Consider the following 21821-nt stretch of genomic DNA (forward strand, 5'->3'; position numbering starts at 1 on the left):
CAAAGTTTATATTAACAAAAGTATTCAGAGTGTACCGCGTTGCGCGGAGACGCCCGGGAATTTATTCCGATTTTTTGCCGAGCAGACAGAATGAGAAAAAAAGAAGCTCTTATTTTCATTTATATTTTCACTATTTGACGAAAAAGAAAACTCTATTCGAGTCGCTCTCTCATTATGCGTTTTTCGCGACGATCGATTCGAATTTACTCCCAAGCAACCGCGCCATCACGCGAATCATAAATGACGTTACTAACGTTCGAAGAGCGGGTGATACGAAGGTGTGTCTCCACACCTCAGCAGGCGCAACACACTTCAACAAGTGCGCGCATAGTTAAAGCGAGTGGCGTACTGCGTGCGCCAACGCGCTCGCGCAACCCCGGAGAATCGTAATCGCCCGAAGAAAGAGACGAATCAAGCGCTAAGCGCCGTGTCTTTATCTATATAGTTAGTCGCGTGGGTTAAATTACCAGCCGCATAAATCAGACAATGTCGTACCGCGGGAAGTCTCAATGTCGCCGCCGGTCGATCGAAAGATCGCCGAGACCGCTCTCGCTCGCTCGCTCGCTCTCTCTCTCTCTCTCTCTCTCTCTCTCTCTCTCTCTCTCTCTCTCTCTCTCTCTCTCTCTCTCTCTCTCTCTCTCTCTCTCTCTCTCTCTCTCTCTCGACCGTCGCATTACTACGCGTGCTTGCGGTTATAAAAACGGCAACCTCGTATCGCGGAAAATATAAGCACGACTAACGCTCAGGTGTGATAAATTTGCCCGCACACGACATTAACAAATAGCGGATTGGTGGCTAATGGGGTGATACAGGCGACGCACCGACGATGGCGTAATAATATACAGCAATAACCGCGACGTGAGCGCACGGCGACAATTGCGATGTCTGCTGTTTACTGATCGCGAGAGATCCCACAGCTTGTCGCGATCGTCGCGTCGAATCGCGCCAAGAGGATTAGGAACGACGCGACGTTGTTTTACGGCGAAGCGTAAACCACCACTGCGCCTCTTTCTCCTCCTCCTTGGTTTACTCTGTCTCGCCTTTAGCGTCGCTTCCATGTGATTCTGCGCGGATCGAATAGCCGTGTCGCGTCGCCGTAATAAATTAAGCGGAGCGTTTAAATACATCGACGCTAAGAGGACAACAAAAATAAAGATCGGGAATCGAGAAGGCTAGGCGGAGAAATCAATCTCGAATAATAATAATAATAGTAGTAGTAGTAGTAGTAGTAGTAGTAGTAGTAATACCCTCAGTATATAAAAGTTAAATAAACATTAAAAATCTGACTTTCTCTATAAATTGACTGTCCTTGAAATTGACCCGGCGCAAAACGTACATTAACAAAGACAGAGAGGCTCAATGATTTTCCCCGCTTTCCTCAACCAACTCTCATTCTCTCTCTCTCTCTCTCTCTCTCAACGATCGAGGGACAAGTCGCGCGCGACGGAGTTAACTTTGAGCTCGCTTCATTCGATTTTCCGTTCTTCGTTAGAGCCGCAATTGGAGGAGAACCGAAAGGGCGGGCTGTGACTCACGGCTGCTGTCGAGCAACGTTAACGAATGCAGCTGTGCGAGACGCGCGATTAAGCCGTCGCGTCTAACACGGACCGGATGTCTGTCTCTCTCTCTCTCTCTCTCTCTCTCTCTCTCTCTCTCTCTCTCTCCCCCACCCCCTCCTCTCTGTCTTTCTTGGTCGCCGCGAATCTCAGAGCCTTGAGACGGCGCGATCCGACCCGGTCGATTTTTCGGCAGCGTTGACCCGCTTAAAAGATCGTCTTTCGGCCGGTGAGAGCCACCCCGGCGCGCGTTCCTTCTGTCCCATTCTCGTGCCGACACTCCCTTTATCGATTCCACTCCAGGCCTCTCCCTCGCTCACTCTCCTGTCCCTCTGCTCTCGCTCATTCTTCTTCTCCCCTTTTCTTTCCCCTCGCTCTTTCTCGCGCTCTGCCTGCCACCCTTCCTTCCTGCCTCTCTCCCTCTTCTCTCTTCTCTCTCTCTCTCTCTCTCTCTCTCTCTCTCTCTCTCTCTCTCTTGCTCTCCCTCTCGCTCTTTCCGCCAGCGTCTCCCTACGGCGCCTAGTTACCCCCGGGGAAACCCTAGAACCGCTTCCGTTCCCCGCCGCCCACCCTCCTACGGCGCCGACCGCCACCACCCGCGTCTATAAACCCGACCAACCAGGAAGCACGTATCTGCCCTTTCGAATTATCCGGCTGGCTTGCCGCCCTTTGTAGCACGCGGAATTTCGTTTAATTAAAATGAGACTGCGGGGACCGCCGTGCGAAGACCTCGGATCTTAATAAGAGCTTCGACCTCGCTGAGACACCGCTCGGAATACGCACGCTGCTTTTTCCTCTCCTTCTCCCTCGGTCGCGTCTCTCGAGGACCGCGAAAACGAACGTCGCGGAGTCTGCCGGCGACGAGTGCCGGCGAAAACAGAGGAGTGGCGCTCCGCCGGTGCGCTTCGTCCACCACCAACCCTTCCACGACGGGCTTTTCGACGATCTCCAGCGAGATCGTGCGATGAGAGGATCAACGGATCAACCGCCACATTGGAGCACGATCGTCAGTCGTCGATCGTGAGAGAATGCTGTGTGATCCGCGTGAAAATCGCGTAATCCTGTCCACGACACGCGGCCGACTCGACGCTCCTCTCTCCGGCGCAACATGGCGGCTGGTGCGGGATCGAAATTCGTAGATGTCAGTAGCGAATGACGCTGTTGGAGCGCGTGCGAGCACGACCCCGCTGTTGGAGCGGAGGGAGAAGCGACACGACGAGAGAGCAGCGAGCCGACGGGAACCGGAACGACGATCGGGAAAGCACACGAGATCGTAAAGTCGACAACGTTGATTTACAAACGGGCGTGCGCGTCGTCGTCATCGACGGACGTTCGGCAGCGAGAGAGAAAGAGAGAGAGAGAGAGAAAGAGAAAGAGAGAGGACGTCGCCGTGCTTCATTATTCCCGACTACATAACCGGCACGTCATAATTATCGTCGTTGCTCTTATTATCATTCACACGGTGGGATCCTCGCGTTTGACCACGCGCAAATTAGCGCGGATTGCGATCTCGGCAGGCATAAAATGGCAGAATGACGGCGTACACGGAAAGGGCAGAGGAAAAACAAGAGAGAAAGGAGAGAGAGAGAGAGAGAGAAACAGAGAGAAAGGAACACGCGCGTCGTCCGGGGCGGAGCTAAGGCCGCTCGGAAAGGGCAGGTCCGCGTTGAATCACGCTATCGAGGTGAGGACTCGACTAATTAACACCGTATTAACCGCTATCTTTACCACCACGTTTGCCACCGTAGCGTCGCGCGTCTCATGAAATGTTACCCCCCCCCCCAACCCATTGTAAAATGTTTTCTTGTTACAACAGCGGCAAACAGCGGTCATTATCTCTCTGTCTCTCTGTTTCTCTCTCTCTCTCTCTCTCTCTCTCCCTCTCTCTCCCTCTCAAGGAAGCCTCTTCACCGCGTATCTCGCGCGTCTCCGTTATCTCCGATTTCGTTCCTGCGCTCGTGGTGTCGACCGCGATCGATTGCAATCGCCTAATGGTGATTTCGCGATTGACTGACGCGACGCGACGCGACGCGACGAGACGGGGCGGGGCGGCCTCGCGGTAATGAACGACATTTTCCCGATGAACACGGCGGAGTCGAGTTTCGCACTGAGCGCGAAGACGAGAGTATTCCGCGACGAGTGTTCTCTCCGAGAGCGCATTCCGACGTGACTCTTCTCGATAGTCGACGGCGTTTGCGACGTTCGGAAGAAGACACCGTCAGTTAATCTCTCGTCAACGAATACCCCGGTGTTGTAATACTCTCTTTTCCCCTCCCTCCCCCCCTCTCTCTCTCTCTCTCTCTATCTCTCCTTCCCGTTCACGCGCCATATACGTGCACTTTTGTAGCGGGCGTTCTCGCGACTACGAAACAAAGACGAAAAAGAGTCCCATCCTTCACTGTCATGGCCGCTGTCATCGCGAAAGTACCTTCACACTTCACCGCCGCCGCTGCCGCTCTCAACGGGCCCGCGAAACGGCCTCCTCCTTCTCCTCCTTCTCCTCCTCCTCCTTCTCCTCCTTCTCCTCCTCTTTCTCCTCCTCCACGCGAGAGAGAGAGAGAGAGAGAGAGAGAGAGGAGCAAAAGACGACGCGTTTGGGTCCGTCGACTCGCGACTCGGGCAACACTGTGCATGGTTCTCCTCTCACTCGTACGTGACGCGCGTCTCACCCTCGAGCGGATCGAATCGCTTGTCGCGCTTGTTACCGGCGAAAGAAAGAAAGGAGAGATGTACATTCGAGACACGAAGATCCGACAAACAAAACGGACGAGAGGCCAGAGAGAGACTCGACGAGACACGATGCGCCCTGTAGTCGCGGCCGCACCGTGCGGCCCGTCGGTGAAACGGAACGGAACGGAACGAAACGAAACAGGACGGAGAAGAGAAGAGAGACAGGACAGAGAGAGGATTGCGAGGCGTCGCGGCGCTGGTCGGCACTAGACTTGGCGTCGGTTCGTTCGTTAGCTGGACCCTCTTGCTCGCCCGTATTAATTTGCTTCCTCCTCCTCCTCCTCCTCCTCCTCCTCCTCCGACTCCGCCGCCGCCACCACCACCACCCCTCGCGCCTCCCCTCTGGTGTCCCCCTCGACGGTCCCTTCCTCGGCCATCCCCCCTCGAGCGAAAAGGGGGGTTTGGGTTGCCCCCGGTCTTAGCTGCGCTGGTTGCCGCCGCCGCCGCCGCCGCCGCCGCCGCCGAGAGACGCCGGCAGCGGAGAGACGGCGCATGCGGACTCCGCTAATCACCCTCGTCGTCCTCTACGCTCCCGAGGAGAATCCCTTGTCTCCCACCCTCCCCTGAGCGCGCGGACGTTGCCCGCCGCCGATGTGGACGATGAACGCGGCGAGCTACCGGGGAATTAATCGACGACTCGATATATATATATATATATATATATGTGTGTGTGTAAGTTGTTCCGGACTACTTTGACTTCGTTTCTCTCGCGCGACCGTGACCTCTCGCGACATGGACGACTACTGCGAAGCACCAGCGGCTGTCGGCCTGCCCGCATCGCGCCGTAGTCTCTCTCGGGGGTGGAAATTGAGAATCAGAGGTTGATAAAAGGACGACAGCGCGCGACGACTTTCGTGCGTCTCCTGCGAGTATCAACAGGGCGGCGGATCTTACGGCAAAGTTTACCGCGGAATTCTGCAGCCGAGAAACGCTCCGGCATTCCGTTTCAGATTTCAGAAACTGAAATATAAATCTCGCGTGCTGTTGAAGCATTTTACCGCGTTGCCTAGCGAGGAAAATTCTACCGACAATTCACCGCTGCGGTGAAAAATCACACTCGAGAAGAATATTCTCTGCGACGAACCGAACATCGTCGCGAAGAAACGACAAGATAGGTCGGTGATTTGTCGGCCACCGCTGCTCCCGGTTATATCGACCCGCGTCATCTCCTCGTTGGGAGATGAAAGAAAGAAGGTTATATGGACCCGCGGCAGATATCGCGGTATAAAAAAGTCGGTTATCAATCCAACGAGGAACAAATGATGGTCTTGCGAATTCGCTACGATGGCGCACACGCTCGTCCGTCCAGCGAGTGAAGCACGTCGAAAAAATGTTTCGTTCCCGGGAACGACGTCTGGGTATCGTGCCGTCGGAGCGGAGGACATCATCATAACAAGATGAAATCGCTTTCGCGAGGGACGCTGATGGGGACCACGGGGTAAACGAGGTATCGGAAAATCGTGCGAGGGGCTGTGACGTAGGTAACGTGGACCGGTCGACCTCCGGGCGAGTTTCGCGGGTCGAGACGGGCGGAGGGGGGTCAGCAATTTTTCGCCTCATTGCTCATAGAAAGGAAACGCTTTATCGTCCGCCCGGAGCACCCGCGAATTTACGGCTGTCCGCCGCCGACCCCGACGGCTTGGCGTCAGCTCGCTCGTCGTGGGATGTTGATCGGCCGGCGTTCTCGCGGACCAATTTTCCGGGGATGAAGCTCGATCGACGTTATTCCGTCCGTGTGGTTTGCACGGCAACAGACGACGCTTGCGAAAAGGAGGAGAAAGAAGAGAAACCTCGGGGAGAGACGAGTCACGAGGAGGCACGACAGCGCGCTTTTATAATTAGCCCTCGAGATTCACTTCTGTAAGAGGACATCTTTTACAGAACGTTCAGATAATGCGCAGGAGGGAGGAGAAGGGTGAAGGATACTTTCTCAGACACGGAGAACTTGTTTCGGATCGCCGTTCCGTCCCGTCCCGTCCCGTCCCGGGGACGTTTAATTACCCGAGCCGTTAATGACCGCGAGGTGTGTGTCGCATCGACGAAACGGAAATTCGATTTCACGGGGCGACATCGGGCGCAACTTTGCTCGCGACTTAAGAGGAGAGAGAGAGAGAGAGAGAGAGAGAGAGAGAGAGAGAGAGAGAGAGAGAGAGAAGGGGGCTGATAAGGGACGCGACCTGTCGTGATTCGAGTTCAAAGAGTCTGAAAGGAGCGAGGGTGCAGCATAATCGCGAGCATAAAACAGCGAAACGCTTAGCATAGTAACATCCTGGCGCGGGCGTCATTACCGTATTGATCGCGGAGGGAGTTCCTCTCTCACTCTCTCTCTCTCTCTCTCTTCTCCTCCCGTTTTACCGCCCCTCCGTCGCTTCGGGTAGGATCAGAGGAGCGACCGGGGAGTGGGAGCGAATGAGGGTGGCGGCGTTACACCGCGGAGAGGGTTGAAAGTAGGACAGCGAACTTGCCGGCGTGACCGTTCGCGGATCAAAGAGCCTGTCAAGGTGGAAGAATCACGAAATTACAGACGCGCAATTTTATCCCCGACGCGCTGCGCGTGTTGGCGAGTCTGAAATTGACTTACTTAGCGGCCGTGTGATTTATAACTGCCGGAATACGCGGCAGCGGAGCAACACGTTGGCGCGGAGGAGTACGCCGCGATTCCCGCTCGTCCTACGTGTGTGCCTCCGCGGAATTAATTCCGCTTTGCTTTTATCGAAAATTGCTCCCCCTCCCCCACTCCCTCCCTCCCTCTCTCTCTCTCTCTCTCTCTCTCTCTCTCTCTCTCTCTCTCTCTCTCTCTCTCGCGCGCGCGCGCGCGCGCGCGCAGTGAATTCTTCAGCCGCTTTTTGGGCGGCCAATCGTTCGAGAATAAATGTACGATTTTGCACGATGCAATTTACAATTCTCCACGATACAGTGCGACACGCTGCTCCCCCCTCCCCCCATTAAGCCGATATAATTAACACGCTACTCTGTTCGCCGTCGACGACAATCTCTCTCTCTCTCTCTCTCTCTCTCTCTCTCTCTCTCTCTCTCGGTTCTCGCGCGGCGAGACTGCGCGAGTTATCGAACTCGGCGAGGAATTCGGTCGTTATCGCGCGCACGCGGTTATGCGAGAGTTCTTGCACCGATTCGAGCAGATGACATTGACCTCGACGGTGACGTCAGGCAAAGTTCGAAGATCCTGCCTTCTCCTCTTACCATTCCTCACCGATGGTCCGGTACCCGTTGCAAGACCGGTTTGGTAAGCGTCAACCGATCGTAGGGGCAAGAAACGGCTGAATCACCGTGACTCCGATCCTTCAACTCCGTGGATCGAGGCGATCCACCGATGCGGGCGACTCTATCGATCTGTCGAAAATTCAAAGCGAGCTCGCGCGCGCACCAGACACGGGAGGAAAATTAACGCGAGCGAGAAGAGCAAGAAGGAAAGAAAGGGGAAGTCATCGCGCCGTGCTGAATCGCACTCGAGACATACCGATGGCTGCGAAAAACGCGAGAGATGGAATCGTCAAACGCGACTTTATTCACCGACGAAATTGTCGAATTTTCTCCTCTCCTTCCTAAGCCTTCCTCCCCTGAATCAGCCAGCCGAGAAGGGAATGGAGATTCGCGGGATCAAACGGACGCGACGAAAAGAGTATCGAGAGAACGAGAAAGAGAGAGAGAGAGAGATGGACGATATAGCGTTACCGCTGCAATCGTTACTCGCGATGCCCGCGCAATATTATAAAGCAGACCGCGCCTCATTTTCTCCTCGAGACAGCACATTTGCGACAATCAAGGGACGATATCAGCGGACCCGCGATAATCAATGTGATGTATGGCGGCCTGCGAACGATACGCTTCTCCAGCACGCAATGGCGGCGGTTCAACGATAGCGAAAGTCCGACAGTTTGAGATACTCGCGCCGCAATCTGATTTACGCGAATACCCGGCTCATTAGAGATATATTATACGCACGCATACATATTTGTCGGGTCTACACGCGACAAGTTTCGTAAGTGTGACGCGCCTGGCTATCAGAAATTACGCAAGTCTCGTATTTCCATTTTGTATTCCACTTTCAAGATGTCGCATGTAATCACGCTGCAAACACGCGCGCTCGCCCTCTGCCACGAGCGACGGTCGCCCTGCGGAATTTCGCAATTATCAACGTCGAGCGGCTTGTCGGGCCGATCGGGAATATTGTCGTGCGCTTCCGGCGGATCAATGTTTAATATTAAAATTATCCATCTCCCGAGAAATCCCAACGAAACTGCCAAGAATAAGAAATGCGAGAGACCAGACGTCGAGCGGCTACCTCGTAGGCGTATCGTACTGGATTTTTAAGGGGTGGCTTTTTCCACACGATCGATAATAATCCCGTGCACGCGCGCGCGCGCGCGCGCGCGCTCGAACCTCGGAAAAGAATTGTCGTTTGACCGCGGTGTGATCTCGTCACGCTCGATCGGCGCGTCTCTTTCGCCCGACGCGCCGCGGATGTGCAGGTGCTCTCGGATTACGTTGCACGCGACACGAGCGTGATTCACGTAACCCGCTGGCTGCTTGATAACCTGTTCGCTACGGACTGTCCGCCGCACCTTATCGCGGCGGCGGCGGCGGCGGCCGATGCAAATGAGACACGTCGAAGAGGAGTCTCGCGCTTCCCTCTCGGCTTTCCTACGCGCTGCTGAATTTAGTTTCGCGCCGCGCCGCACAAACAAGTCTCTCGTGTTTTATAGGCCTGCCGTCCTCCCTTCCTGCCGCCGTGGTCGCGGGGATGATGTGGAACTTTGTGGGTGCACAAAGGCCATCGCGAGTGCGGTCTTGACAAATTGAAAGTTAATCGCACGGCCACGCGATGGATAATCGCGGCGGGATCGATCGCGCGGGGGGAATTCCGCGCGGGAGAGATGAACGCATTTGCGGAAAAGGAGAAATCGAAGGGTAGCCGACAATCGTGGCGACAACAAAGCCGCCGCGACCAGCCGACACAAGTAGCGTGTCGTTAACTGTTGGTCTGAAATTGTCTTTTCGCGCTGTGTGTCGCGCGCGCCTATTGTCAATTTTTCGTCCAATTTTTCACTCCTGCCGCGTCCCGCTGTAATTTTACGCCTGTCAATGTCACGACGATTTCATAACTCTCACGCGCGTCCAACTCGAAAAAGCTCCCTCCCCCCCTCTCTCTCTCTCTCTCTCTCTCTCTCGCGGGCACTACTCGACCGATACGCCGATGCGAACCGACAAAAACTTGAATGGACACTCGGCGGCGCGCATTAATGCGTTGCCAATCGTTGTTGATAAATTTTCAATGAGAGCGGCATATACGTCCGACTCGACCCGACTCGACGCGCGGCGACACGGTCAAGCGGCGGCCGCCGCGGAATGCACGCAACGCGCGTACCCGTGAGTGCCTGCAAACGCCTCTCTCGGAGCGAATGGACCCGTGGGATACAAGCGAGTCCGTAAGGAAGTGACGTTAGAGGATATGGCGGGACCGACGCGAGTGTCTACTTTGGAAGATTGCCTCGCGTATTCTAGACGAGCGCGCAGTCGGCGCGCTCGTTTTACTCGCAACCGGTTCCGACTGACGGTCGCTAAATACTCCTCCATCCGTGCGCGCGCGATTCGACAAAACAACGACCGCCGCGTCGCGTCGCGTCGCGTCGCGCCGCGCCGCGCCGCGTCGCGCCGGCGGCGAGACGGCGACGAGTATGCTTCTCCGTCGGCGAGAATTCTGTTCTGGCACCTTCGTGCGAGAGATTCGCGCGAGAGGTCCGCTCGTAACGAGGCCTTCGGCACCGTGAATGAGCGCGACGTACGAAGCGGACGCTTGCTGACAGAAAGGAGGAACGCACGATACGTCGGATTCGAACGCGCACACGCGTGCGGGGAGAAAAAGGTCGGCTCGCGTGTAACTGAATTTCTGTCCCCCGGCGACCGGCGGACGAGAGCTCGGTGACGAGGAACGATTTACTACGGGGCGAAAACGCTCATCTGAACACTCGGCCGTGTTAAAATTCTGTCGGGATGACCGAAAACAATTGACTCGGGATGCTCTTCTACAGGAAACTCCCGCCGACCTCGCCGAGCCTTCCGCCTGGTCTCCGGGGAGAGGGGATTCAGCTGCACGAGTCGATGTTTTCTTTTCCGTGTGTGTAACCGATTCTCAATGGAGTCATGATTGCGTGTTCAATTTGCAATCATATTCGCGAGACAAATTTCGGAGGTTCGTTTTCGTTAAATCGCTCTCGATAGGGAGGTCGACGGTGTCGCGGCGAAGGCGAAGTTGCGAAGAGGTGAAATTCAGGCAGAAATGAATTATAACGCGAAAAACAATCAAGTGTTATTACTATAATTATAGATATAATCATGGGCGAGTTAGAGTTCGATAAGTGAGCGTCTAAATATAAAGTCACTAGTGAAATATTTCTGCACCGTTCATGAATAATTCATGATTCAATCGCTGCGCTACGGTACGTTCGCTGTAATCATATATTGCAATATATATTTAATATCGCATTTAGCGCTCGTTTTAAGCTTTTTAAGTCGCTCAGATGATAATTTTCTCAAACTTTACTTTAGATTCCCCTCTCGAGAACCTCGTTCATCCTCGGCTTTTCTTTTCGCCGTGCCTCGCGTGGCGTCGAGTAATCTCCACGTGGATGCTAATATCTATAACGAGCGCTATAACGACTCGAAATATAACAACAATTACTCAATCCATCCAGCTCAGAAGTTTCTCGCTGAAAAACATCCGGCTCGTTTCTAAGTTGAGTCCGCGGTCATTTTTGTCGAACTTAATGCTCCATGAAAATTTCGAGCGCCTCATTAATTCTCCACTCGCTCGAGTGATTTTTCATTCAACGCGATACTCGGGCGAAAACCGACAACTGCTGTCAAACAACGTGGAATGGATGCGAGATATAATCAATCAATTCACGCACGGTCCGAAAGCCTCATTCATCAGAGAACATTCGGCCGATCCTCAAGTAAACTCCCCGTGATGATTTTCTCTCAAACTTCACGTACCGTCGAAATCTCGACCAGCTGCCCCGATGCGTCTCGACGTGCTTCGACCTAATCCTCGCGCGAGTATCTTCAAGCGAGCAGACTTCATCTTCAAATTTAGATCTTTACGCATGTAATACTCGGACGATACCCGACGATCGCTGTAACGACACGGAATAATCGATCGATTCACGCGGCGCGCAGGGGAATCTTATTAGAGAGCGTTTCGCTAATAGCGTAATTTAACGCGCGGCCAGAACAACATCCTCTCCGGTATGCCAGCACGTGGTGCTCGTGAACGAGTGATTGAGACGTACTCCAGTATGACTCGCGCGGCGCGTACAAGGGGCCTCCTTGTTACCGAGTCTCGTCTTCGGCCTCACGAATCGCGCGCCTCGTAATCTTCCTCGACGCGGGCAAAAAGCCAGTCACCGTTCGCAAGCTATCTAGTCCGAAAATGAAATGGCAAGCGCAACATTTTCTCGTCATTGCGCGCCCCGAAGGTTGCCTTTCAGCACATATTAATCCCGCGGATGCTCGCCGAACGCTTGGACCCAGATAGACACTTTCGTGATCGTCACGCGACGCGAGACTCAACCGACCATGGAAACTGTGCAATTTTTTAATCACGCTTGTCCAGCGAATATACTGCATCTAAATTCGACGAATTAAATTCACATGGCAAATTTACATCGTACAGCGATGTGAAATTTTTATCGCGTCGATACTGCGCGCTCGATTGACTATCTGCTTTCAAATTTGCACACGGAGAGAGGAATGTTTGGCTGAACGAATCAATTTTTCGGTGAAATATCAACGACTCAGAAATTCCGGCTGAAAGTTGCAGAATTTTCTTTGAATCAACGTGAAATTATTTAGACCGGATTTTGATAATTTGAAGCGGAATTTCTATATCGTTCGTATTTCACTGGAAAATTGTTTCGTTCAACCAAACAGCCACTTTTCTGGCGCACGTTACGTTTTAATATGAAATATTCTGACACGTCTCGAATGAATTCTGACAGCAACTCCCGTCGTTCTTCGCGATAAGTACGAATGCCACGCGACGCATTCATCAGGTTGCTGCGTCGAATTTACGCACATCTGTCTATCCAGGGAAGACTAACGGCAGAATCTGCAAACGCAATTGCGACAACTTGTCGTCACTATTTTGCATCGTGTTGCATTAACGAAACAACGACGCAAGAGAAAGAGAGAGAGAGAGAGAGAGAGAGAGAGAGAGAGAGAGAGAGAGAGAGAGAGAGAGAGAGAGAGAGAGAGAAGAGGGGGGGAGAGAGGGAGAGGGGGAGAGAGAGAGAGAGAGAGAGAGAGAGGTGACAGAGCAGCTTTGGAGAACACTTTTGCATGGTACAATTCGGTTGCTCGCGCACAATGTGCATAATGTTCGCGCGGATGCGGGTACTTTTCATCGATCACGCGGCCACGATTCCACGTGGCTTGGATTACAAACGTACGCCCACGCGTGTATCTCGCGTGGCGCGCGCGCTTTGCTGTCAGGCTCAACAAAAGGCTGAGAGCACGTTGTCTCAAGTTGACGCGCACGTAGGCAGCGATGCCAGACGGCGAAAGAAAAAGAAAAAAAGCAAAACAACGGAGATCGTGTATCGCGTTCACGTTCGCTCGAGACGACGTAAATTTCGCGGCGCTGGGCGGAAATAACACCGTCTCGCCAGGAGAGGGGAGAGGTTCCTCTCGCCGATCTAACGCACCCGATTCGATAGCTCGTCGGAATCGTTTCGTCGCAAACCGATCGAGAGAGCGATGCGTAATGACGCCCTTTCTCGCCGGACGTGCGATTCAATCTTGCCGTACCTCGCAACGACTCGGGAAAATTCTGCCGGATCGCGCGGGATATACGCAAATCGAGCGAAGAGTGATCGAGGATGATTGAGGAAAAGTATACAGTGTATATTTTCTCGGCGAGAGTTCCCTTGTCGTTGATTATTCCTACCCCCGGCTGCAACTGGCGCGCAATTCGATGAAAAATCGCCCCGCGCCCGACATCGCGGGAGCGCGTCCTCTCGCCCTTTGCCGTTTCCCCTCGCGAATGTACGCCTTTTCTTCCTCCCTGCGCGTCTTCTTCCATAATTCATACGTGCCTTCTAATGAAGATTTAATTTTTCCGTCTGGTTACCGCGCATCGTTTCTCCCCCTCGCGCCTTCGCCTCTCGTGTTTCGGATGACTTCGCTCTTTCTCCCTCCCGCGAGAGTTACTCCTGCCATTCGCGCAGGATCTGCCTTTCGCGCCGCGTGATCGTGCTCATCCACAAGGTTAACGCACACCCCATTATCCCGAATCACTTTGCTAATAACTCACCTCCCGCCGAAACGCTCGTGCAGCATCTGCGGGCCCGGGTTATTTGCTTAGGTGCCTCCCGAGGATAATCCAGGTATATTTACGGTAATCGATAAGCGATAAGCCAGCGTGCGATAACCGGCGAAATGGAGAACGTTGAGACATTCTGTCGGTGCTCGACGGGGGCTCCTCGTAATTTGAAAGGAAAAGAAATCTCCCGATCGATCAAGCGTCTCGCTCCATCATCGCGAGATCCGTTCTCACGTCTCAAGGAAGCGCAGCCTGAAGCGGCAGCGGAATTTCGGCGCGGGCGAATAAAGCTGTCGGACTTTTGCGAGTCGCGCACCTGACTGACGATCGTTTTTCTCGATCTCTACGGACGAGTGCGATCGAGCGAAATTCCACGAGCGAATACGTCGAGACACACGTGTGACAGGGTGGTCTTACGAGAGAGAGAGAGAGAGAGAAAGAGTGACGTCACGCACGTGTGACAGAGATAATTTTTCTTCGCATGTCAATATGTGAGTCGACAGAGTGCAAAAGTTTTGATGTCTTTCTCAAAAATGTGATTCATAGTTTTACGGCATGACAAATTTATACAAATATGCGGATGCATAAAAAAATATGAAAGATGATAGAAAACAATGGCGGTGGATCAGTCGGTAAAGTGCGAGAACAAGTGGTTTTCAATAAAATTACTCGGTCCATTCTTCTATCGCTTGGAAACTTTTGCACTCACTTAGATGCCAGACGAAAACGATCAGAGACAACAAGAGACAACATGATAACGATAAATCTCAAATGAGCCGCGGTAGTGTCAACGAATCTCCCCATCTCGACTGCGATTTACTCACGTAGGCTGGACGGTTTTCTCCGCGGAATCGTTCCATATTCCACATTCCGGTGCGTCAACGCCCGCGCGACGTTCCAGACGACGCGAGAGGACCGGAGGCGAGAGGGAAACAAAAAGAAGCACGCGATCGTGGACGTTCGCGCGACGTCAACGTGGACGACGGAGCGGAGAGAAGACGAGGTTCGCGAGAAGCTCCGAGGAAACTGATCGAGCACTCGATCCTGGTATCCCATTGCGACCCACCTGGGCAACCTGAGAAGGGACCGGCGAGCCCGCCTTTAGGGTTAACGAGCCCCTGCAAGCGCGCCAGTGGAACCTGCGCCTTTTGTAACCCGAAGTGACGCCGATCCCATTGACGACGGGACTCCCTCCGCTTCCGATCGGTGATCTATGGATCCCTACTCGACCTCTGCTCCTCGTGCGGCTCGTAATCGTATATTTCATTGGCGGCGAGAGCCGGAAGAGAGAGGGAAAGTGGCTCTTTCCGTGTGTTTGCCCGCGGGCTCGATTGTCGTCCCGGCGCGCATTGTGCGAACGCGCGCGGCCTAGTCGCGAGGAGGAGACTGCGAGCGAGGGGAGAGACGGGGAGAGACTTTAGAAGTTAACGTGTCTTCTCCGAAGGAGAGAGAGAGAGAGAGAGAGAGACACACAGAGAGAGATTATGTGGCGCGCTGCGAACCTGCTCGCCGCGACCGCTCGACGGCGTTAACCAGCGCGCTTCGGCCTAGGCCGCTTCCTCGCACGCCCTCGTACAAGGTGGATCGACATCGAATGGATTTATGGGGCGGTGTTGCTTCGCGGTGAAAAGGGGTGAAAAGTGATTCGACGTTCGATGATTGATCGATCGAGAAGACGAACGAACGACGGGCACGCGCGGTGTAGCGTTACGTTGTGAGAAGATAGCGTCTAGCTGACCCTCGCGAGCGAAGTCTACGAGAGAGATCCGAGAGTTACCCCGCTGTTCATCGACACAGCATTTCAGAGCTAAATGCACAATTCACCCTGTGCGAGTTGTTCGCGCAAAAATCACCCGAATCCCTACATTTTAGTCCCGAACGAACAAACTCTGCACGCACGTTGCGGTCTCAGTCTGAGGAAGGGGGGGGGGGAGGGGAGCTCTCCGATAAAGATATTCCATCGGTAGTGAAGGAACGGAGGGTTGGCCGGGCCGACGATGGCGACGGCGACGGCGACGACGACGGTGGCGGCGGCGGTGGCGGCGGCGGCGGCGGCGGCGGCGACGCGGTGGTGGTAACGTCGAGTGGACCACCCGGCCCAAACCGGCTGACTAACGAACCGTGACGTGTCGTGTCGGCGATACCGCTCGACAAGCGGAAATAGAATTTTCCACGCGTATCCCAACGCGCCGCATTGTCCGCGAGTGTGCAGCGCCGCTGCGCGCTTCAGGTAGCTCGCGCGAGCAACCCACTTCCCGACATTGTCCCTCTCGCCGTGCAACCCCGGGCCCGTCACGCGCATAATACCGCGAGTTTAGCATTTATATCTCGCGGCCCAGGTAACACCGGCCGTGTGTTCTCGCATAATTAGCGGCAGTTCTTATGCACCGCCGTGACAACGGCAGGAGGAGGAGAGGAATGACAAAAAAAAATAAACGGTCGGAACGCACCCCGTGCCGTCACCGGGGAAACGGGGGAACGGGACCGGCGAGAGGCGCACAATAATTTTTTCCTACTGTTTCTCATCGCCGCCTTTTTCAAGCGACGAGGCTCCCGAGATTCCCACACGTCGTAACCCCTTCGCCGATGCGGCGATTTGCATGCCGCGGCGAGGATATCGACGCGTTGCACACGGCGACCGACGACAACGACAACGCGAGGTCGGTTTTCTCACACTGAGAGGAAGAAACGGTAGAATCGACGAGGCTTTGCTCGAACGGGCAAACTTCATACGAGCTGACGTTCGGTCGACAGAACAAATTGTACAGTTGGGGTGAAACGTCCAGTCGCGCATGGATTTCATCGCAATATCAAGGTGCATGGCGATTTAATTACTTTTCAATCATTCGCTAATTATTATTTATTCATTTCAGGCACCTCACCTCAGCAGTCTCGGGTGTGGAATTTGGACGTTTCACCCTGTCGCAAATCGGTTACTTCACCGCGATCAGCCATTGGTTGACTCAATAATCGCGATTCGGTGCAGCAGCCACCATCTTAATGCAACGCGTAATTCGTCCGAGCTTTGTCGATCCGACCGCTTTATCCTCAGTGCTCCTCTCGCAAGGAGGATCTCGCAACGGACACGCGAGACGCGACATATTTCCAGACTCGAGCTGTAAAAGCCGCCGTGAAGACCGCCTCTCGTCCGACGCATTTCGCGATGCACGGCGCGTGATTATCTCTCATCCGATGATGGTGGCACGCAAAAATACGTTGGATCGCGAATAATTAGCGGACACGCTCATCAACGCAAGCGTAATGGCGACTCATCGGGCCCGGTTATCGCCGCGATGTGTAATATACTCCTACCGCGATCGAAGCTCTCTCTCTCTCTCCCACTTCCTCGCATTCAGCGACGATCGCGCGAGTAGGTAATAAATATAAAAATATCTCTCTCTCCTCATCTGGTTTCATTTTTTCTCTCCTTTCCTCATAAGAACGTTATTACACTAACGAAGAGGAAGGCCGGGAATTATAGTGGAAATTGCCCCTTATAAGTGCACGGCTCTACCTTTCAGCATTTCAGCCGGGGAGGAAGAAAGAGCGAGAAATGTGCATACGCGCGCACCGCCGTAGAACGCGCTCCGAATGATTTTATTTCGTCGTTTCGGTCGTCGCGGGTACGAGCTAAGGGTACGAGTAAGGTAATGTCGAGGTAATGAATGCGTGTAATGAAGTCACGACATCTGCACGTCGTACCCGTCCGGTCATCTTCTCATCAAATGATTTTTCCAAGGCGCAGCCGGTGAATCGGCAATAGCGACGCTGGCGCTGGTGGTGGTGGTGGTGGTGGTGGTGGTGGTGGATGAGCACGCGAGGACGCGACGCACGACGGCAAGAATCTCAGTATATATAATTACGAAATATAAACACGGTTATTTGCTCGGCGAAATACACAGCTATCGATGCACGGCGACTGGTCGATTAAAAGGACTGTTCCGTGTCGCGCTGCGACGCGAATGTCGCGCCCGCCGTATCTTCCCGTATCTTTCCCCTTCCTCCACCTTCTTCTCCCCTTTTCTCCGCATGCAACGCGAAATCAAGCTCAATTATGAAATATGTAAGATTATACGAACGTTATCGAACCGCCGTTTTGAAACTGCGAGCAAAGCGAGCAAAGTCTCTTCCACGTTGGTCTTGTTGCCGTTCAAGCAATCTTTGCAATATGTTATTGCGACGTCGCGATATTGATGACGTCATCCGAATGTCGATACATAATAAATGCGAAATAACGCAGAATAATGCCGAAATGTATGTTTCTTGTTCCAATTATCAATTTCAATGTTCTTCAACAATTATTGTCGTCCTGAACCTACTACTTTCAACTTTATTCCATTTTGATTCAGCGATTATTCTGTCTTATTATAATCTACTTGGTACTTTCTCGTCGTACGACAAAAATTGCAAGTCAATGTGTTTTTAAGACTGCAATATAATTACAGTTCGCGAAAACATTTCCAACGAATCACGCTCGATTGAACATCCGCGCGAATGTTATTTTATTTTCACAGGACGTTTTCCGCAAAACAACAAAAAGGGAGAGAAAGAGAGAGAGAGAGAGAGAGAGAGAGAGAGAGAGAAAGGAGGAGAGAAGCTGAGAGTGATTCACGAGGGTCCCGATATTCCGCGAAAGGGAAACATCGCGCATCCGCGGGAGCGCCGGGCCGTAGTAAAAATTCAAAGTTGGCTTCCCGACCAAACGGATTACGAAAAATCTGGGGTGAAGCGGCGTTCTTAAGGACCACTCGAGAGGAGTCCTTGCCGGTGGCATACCTTCCTTTCACATGCTAACTCTTCTCAATAGTCCGCTGCGCGGAGGTACGAAAGGACCACTTTTCAGATTTAAATCAAGACCGCGCGCGCGCGTTATACGTATCCCGCCGCGATCTACCCGATTTGCATCACAGTGCCCGGCGAGACGCACATGCGTGTGTGTGTAGACGTGTACACTCTCAAGCGTAAATATACAAGCGACACGCCCGTTGTCGCGAGAGCGGACCAACTTGGCCGCAAACTCGAGAGAAGTTATCGGGCGAGACACACACCGTTGAACGGAGCGCGAAAAGACCGCGTGTGAACGAAGTAATCCGTGCGCGACGAGCCGGCCGACCGCCGATCGACCGACCGCGAGTATCCGCGATATTTATCAGATTTACTTTATTAACGACTGCTTTTTCTCCGCCTCTTTTTTCATATGACAAAGTAATACGCCGCGAAAATACGCTACAGACACATTTTGTCTCTCGCCTGGTCCATTTCACTTTAAGTCACTTTAGGCGACCTACATGTATAATTATATAATTTTACATAACTGTGTAATTATACAGTTGTATAAAATGCATACAGCGCACACCCCGTTTGTACGTTAAATTAACATTACAATAAATAAAATAAAACGATATGAATCATACCAGAATAAATCTGTACGTAATTTCTGCTGGCGACAAGTTCGCGCAAAAGTGAAAAAAAGTTCGAGCGGCTCTTCGTGCACGTGTTATTATCCTTAACGCTCTCTCCATTTCCGGCTTGAGCGCTTTTTAATCGTTCCTATCGTTTCCAAATATCCACACGTCGCGCGAGTGTCGATGGAATACGCGATGTTTTCATCTGTCATTTGACGTTATGAAGCGCGATTGTGTCTGGACGCGAAGCGCTAAACCGGAAGCGCGGGGTGAGGGCGTCGATGACGTTTAGAGTGTATGTACGTACATATGTTGAATTATTGTCAGGCGGCGTGCGGAATGACGGGCAAAATGCGCTTCTTCCGCAGCTCCTAATTTCGTCGCGCGAGAGAGCGCACAGAGCCGCGTCGGAAGCTCGCGAGGCAGCTCGAGGCAGCTCAAGGCAGACGCGGCCGCAATTACACGACATAATGTGGCGAGTATAATCGCGCTCGTGTAAAGTCGATACGACATCAATGTAGAGCCCAACTCACAATTTGCCAGCGATTATGTCGTTGAGGTCGTAATACTTTCCTCCTGACGAGCGATTTAATTACACAAGCCGAGTAGCAACATAATCATTTTTACTCGCGTGCGACAAACGTATTAAGTTCCACGCTCGCGCGGGTAACGAGCGTCGCCGCACCTGCCGGCCGGCAATAATTCGTCCTTGCATTCGGACGGACGGACGGCCGGCCGTTGATATCGAATTAAAGAAATTCATTAACTAACTACCGAGCGCGAGCGTGCGACAAAGAAAACTACCGTTACCCGCGCGTCGCGTCGTAAAAAAGCTATACAAAATTACGGCTCGCGCGGGCCGCTCCATAAATAACGCTCATTTTCGGTCATGATTACCGAGCAGCGCTCGGTAGCGAGCAAAGTTTCGCCGGCTCCTCTCTCTCTCTCTCTCTCTCTCTCTCTCTCTCTCTCTCTCTCGCGGACACGCGAAAACAGCTCTCTTAATACTTCCGAATGATATTGCACAACTGCTTATCTCGTTCATCATCCGCGCGCGCGCGGTCAGCTGCGAGATGTGAGCGAACGAGGTGTCTAATATAATTACGATTCGCGGCGCCTTTTTCCCCCGGCGAGGCCGCGCTGCCTCTTCGAGGGTATCGTCGTAGCACCGAGTGCACTGCGGTGCCGGGAGCAACGTATTCCTTTTTCTCGCGACACGCTGCCACTCGCGACGCTGATCGCGCACGCATCTCTCTGCACGCTCCTGCGCAAATCGCCGTGTCACAACACGGCTGGTCGCTCGCAACTTTGTTGCTCGGCCGCGCGAACGGGGAGAACCGCGACGCGACGGTTCGTGACTGAACATTTCGCGATCCCAGGTAGACAGGCGCGCGTAAATCTAGCGGCGATTTTATCCAACGCCTCTCTTTCCCACGCGGTTGCCACGGCGCAGCCGATGGTCCAATGAGAGAATGTTTTTGCACAATTAATTACCAAAGTTTTCTCATTGGAACTCAGCGGCTGACTTTTCCGCGAGATTGAGTATGCCTCAAGCGCTTCACGTAGAAAATTCATATTTGTCGCCAAAAATGATCAAATAAATCGTCGAGATAAAACACGAGAAACATTATCCGCATCGACCGATATGTCATGTAAAATGCAAGAAAAAAGAATGAGAAATACTAAAATAGTGAAATCCGAGTAAACGATAATCTCAGAGCAATTCTGAGAAGGAAACCCTCGCTGCGTCTCTCGACGTAAGCGGAAAGAACAAATTTTTATTCTCATATTGTCGCACGGAGATTTATTCGCACATTGATCGACTCGACACACGATAACGCTGATCGGACGGCAGTCGCCGAGACACCACGACGACGTTGAATGAGAGCCTTTCCCTTTCTTCTTCTTCTCATTTTCCACGCGTCGGAATTATCGCATCGCAGGATTTTACGAGGAAGCAAATTACGATTACGCCGACGACGCTCACGTACGAAAGACATCGATCAAGCACCCAGATACCTCTCTCCCTCCCTCCCTCTCTCTCTCTCTCTCTCTCTCTCTCTCTCTCTCTTTCTTTCTCGCTCTCTCGCGGTATCATCGTTCGCACAGACGTCGTACGGCCCGCGGCCATTATCCCGAGAACGTCCGGTGATACCGTCGGTTCTCTCGGTTGCGCACGTAACATTTGTTTGATCGCTCGCGCGCGCCTTCATCAATCGTCAAGCACCGTAATTACGATATCTCGATTACGCGCTTCGGTTGACAATGTGGCCCCTCGCATTACCCCCGGATAAGGCTACCACATTGACGTATCAACGTTTAACGCATTTTTCTCGCGATGAACGAGGCAGATGGAGGAGGCAAGGCGAGGAGGAGGGAAAGAAGCGACGTCGTGAGGAGTGCCGGACTAAATTACCCGGACGTGCTCGCGCAGATAAGGCTCCCTGTGTACGCGCATAATGCGGTACGTAATGTACAGTCCACAGGCAACCACCGCCCGCCCCGCGCTGCCTCCTCCTCCCTCATCGTCGTCGTTGTCGCCGTCGTCGCCGTCGTCGTCGTCGCCGACGTTGCTGCTGCTGCTGCTGCCGCCGCTGCCGTCGCCAACGCCGCCCGCCGTCGCGCCCGGAGGAAGAAGAGACAGAAGAGGATGAGGTGATGGAGGTGATGGAGGAGGAGAAAGAGGAGGTTGGAGAACCTATGTATCCACGTATGCAGTCTGTGTGCTCAGAGGCTGGGCACATATTGACCGATACGTACCGCCGGTAGCAAGATAAACAGTTCTCCTCT

At 53.1% G+C, this 21821-nt stretch overlaps 1 protein-coding gene and 2 long non-coding RNA genes across 3 annotated transcripts in view; 1 reads left to right on the forward strand and 2 right to left on the reverse strand.

Moving 5' to 3' along the window:
* The window catches only part of LOC112590422 (uncharacterized), a 92649-nt gene extending 77490 nt beyond the window's left edge, over positions 1-15159 (reverse strand). Inside the window, exon 1 of the long non-coding RNA XR_003114192.1 lies at positions 14451-15159. This is a non-coding gene — a long non-coding RNA (uncharacterized LOC112590422). The remainder of the gene's footprint in view (positions 1-14450) is intronic.
* MESR6 (misexpression suppressor of ras 6) overlaps positions 1-21821 on the reverse strand; it is a 720981-nt gene that overhangs the window by 542334 nt on the left and 156826 nt on the right. The window lies entirely within an intron of this gene.
* The window catches only part of LOC112590421 (uncharacterized), a 186783-nt gene that overhangs the window by 138643 nt on the left and 26319 nt on the right, over positions 1-21821 (forward strand). The gene's annotated exons all lie outside the window — the stretch shown is intronic.

This window comes from Harpegnathos saltator, unplaced genomic scaffold (genome assembly GCF_003227715.2).
Source record: "Harpegnathos saltator strain DR-91 unplaced genomic scaffold, Hsal_v8.6 scaffold80, whole genome shotgun sequence".
NCBI classification, from domain to species: Eukaryota; Metazoa; Arthropoda; class Insecta; order Hymenoptera; family Formicidae; genus Harpegnathos; species Harpegnathos saltator.